The 2,523-nt window shown below is 38.6% G+C and overlaps 1 pseudogene; it reads right to left on the bottom strand.

The window, feature by feature from the left end:
* Positions 1-783: 783 nt before the first annotated feature.
* On the bottom strand, positions 784-1,548 carry LOC134757322 (small ribosomal subunit protein uS2B-like; annotated as a pseudogene).
* Positions 1,549-2,523: the final 975 nt, after the last annotated feature.

The following is a 2,523-nucleotide window of genomic DNA, read 5'->3' as shown; positions in this document are numbered from 1 at the left end:
CTACCCAATACCTGTAACACACCAACCACTGTAAAGCTGGTGGTCCTCTGCTCTGGCGATGAGGAAGTGGTGGAAAAGGAAGCCAGGCAGACTGCGGAGGATGCCACAAAACAAAGGTGAGGAAGGAGGCATTCCCCTGTGATATATGAAGTTCCTATTACTCATTTAATCAATCCCCTATTGTTGTACACTTAGGTTGTTTCAAAACAACAATGAAATTAAATGCATTTGTAATTAATTAATGTGTACATTATAGAAATTTTCTTTAAATGAAACTATAAGTAAAATTCCTGGGACAATGTTTTTAACATGTTTAAAGCTTTTGATGCATTTTACCACATTTTACTCAGGAAAGTTTTGTCAATTTACATTACCACTCAGTAATGTATAACCTCATTTATTTTTAATAAGTGTATTTGAACCCAGTAAAGTTGGCTCTGGAGCCCAAATTATTAATCTTAACAAAATACTGCTAGTTACTAAATAAAAAAAAACTGTAAAATTCATGAAATTTCTCTGACTCCATAAACTTTCAATGGATAATTTCTATATCTGTCCATACTGCCTGGGAGTGGAGAATTATAATGGTCATGAAAGTGGCCTTTGGCCTTGGACTCCTCCTGGCTTTGAATTCTGAATTTGCCCTTAACTAGAGCTGTGGCAAGTTATCATAGATGTTCAAGCAACTCTGCTCCTCACAGTGCTAATAAAGACATGCACAAGACTGGGTAATTCATAAAAAAAGAGGTTTAATTAACTAACTGTTTGGCATGACTGGGGAGGCCTCAGGAAACTTACAATCATGGCAGAAGGTGAAGGAAGCACATCCTTATTCACATGGCAGCGGCAAGGAGAAGTGCCAAGCAAAAGGGGAAAAAGCACCACTCACTATCAGGAGAACAGGACATGGGAAACCTCCCCCCAATTCAATTATCTCCCACTGGGTTCCTCCCATGACATGTGTGGATTATGGGAAGTACAATTCAACATGAGATTTGGGTGGGGACACAGCCAACTCATATCAGCATCCACCACATCAAACCCACTGAGTGAGCTACATTTTTGCTGCGTGGGATGAAAATGTCCACACAGCACAGAGAAGAATATGTGCTTCATAGAGTAATGATAGTCAGCTTAACACAAGATGCTTCCATGAGAGGCTGATGGTCAGCCCTGAGATCAGTAACCAGAAGCCGTGACTTCCAGAAGGCTGCCTGGATCTGGTTAGTGAGGACTTCAGTAGTGAAGTGACCAGCAATAGGAGTAGCTCCAGTGGCAGCAGCGAACTTCAGCACAGCCCACTGGCCAGGATTCCTGGATGACCTGACATTGACATCAGCAGAGTTTTCAAGGGCAACAATGGCATAAGCTGTCAGCAGAAGCTTCTCCCAGGTCCTCTTCAGATTTAGGATGTAGATGCCATCAGTTTTCCTTTTATAGGTGTACTGTTCCATTTGGAAGGGTTGGTGCCACCTAGCAGGTTCCAGCTACTAGGAACTAGAGGGCATCCTCCTCCTTCATTTGCAGGACATCAAGGACTCCCGACATTGTGAAAGTTTCCATTTAAGTTACCATGGGAACCCAGAGCAACACATGTGGACTCCTGTCTGGATAGTGCAGAAACCTAAACCTGCTTTATTATATCCACCCACATTTTCAAATTTCCAGCATTTTTATCCGACCTTTAAAGATAGTAGTCAGAGTATTTTTTAAGTATATAAAATAAATAATTACCTTATTAATCAGACAAGACTTTACTATAAAACCAAAGACTTCTGAGTTAACAATATTGAATATTAACATGGTAAAAAGGCATCAGGATGAGTTCTTTTATGGAGAGGTCCTAAAAATATATAATATTGAAGTGTGTGTGTGACACATGTAAGTTATATTGCACTCAGAAGTGTTGGGAATTCTTTGAGAGATTGGTTTATATTTGAGAACCTGCATGAGTCTAAGATGGCTCTCATCTTCTTCTAGAAAAGAACAAATGTGAAATAAGACCCCTGTTATTTCTTTAGGTCTTACTGAGATTTCTTCTTTTGCAAGAGGATGTGAGTTTTCTGTAATAACACCATACTTCACATTGGATCACTAGGTAGTTATGGACTAATCTAGGGCTGAGGGAGAGATTTTTATGACACACTTTATAATAGACTTTCAGCGTTTTTCAGAAAGAAAATCCCACTGAGGATACAAAGTTTATATTTTTCTTTGACTGTAACACATCACAATAAAGATGATACTCTGCTGATATTTGAGATTCATGTTATCTGCAGGAAAACTTAAAGTGTTTTGTTCTATGTGACAGTGACACTATGTCTAAGAATGCTAAGGCAGAGAAAAATGGAGATTTAGGTAATATTTATATAGATAAGAAAGAAAGTTTAGGCTCATAGTCCAGAAAGTAAACTGCTAATTCTTGCCTAGTATGTTTTTTTAAAATTTTTTTAATTCCTTGAGTCTCCTCAGTTTTGCATGATTTTGACACTGTTTGCAAGACAATTCTACATTATCTCTCCT

The sequence above is a fragment of the Gorilla gorilla genome, chromosome 16 (assembly GCF_029281585.2).
Source record: "Gorilla gorilla gorilla isolate KB3781 chromosome 16, NHGRI_mGorGor1-v2.1_pri, whole genome shotgun sequence".
Classification (NCBI taxonomy): Eukaryota; Metazoa; Chordata; class Mammalia; order Primates; family Hominidae; genus Gorilla; species Gorilla gorilla.
The sequence above is the reverse complement of the archived record's forward strand: the minus strand, read 5'-3'. Positions and strand labels throughout refer to the sequence as shown.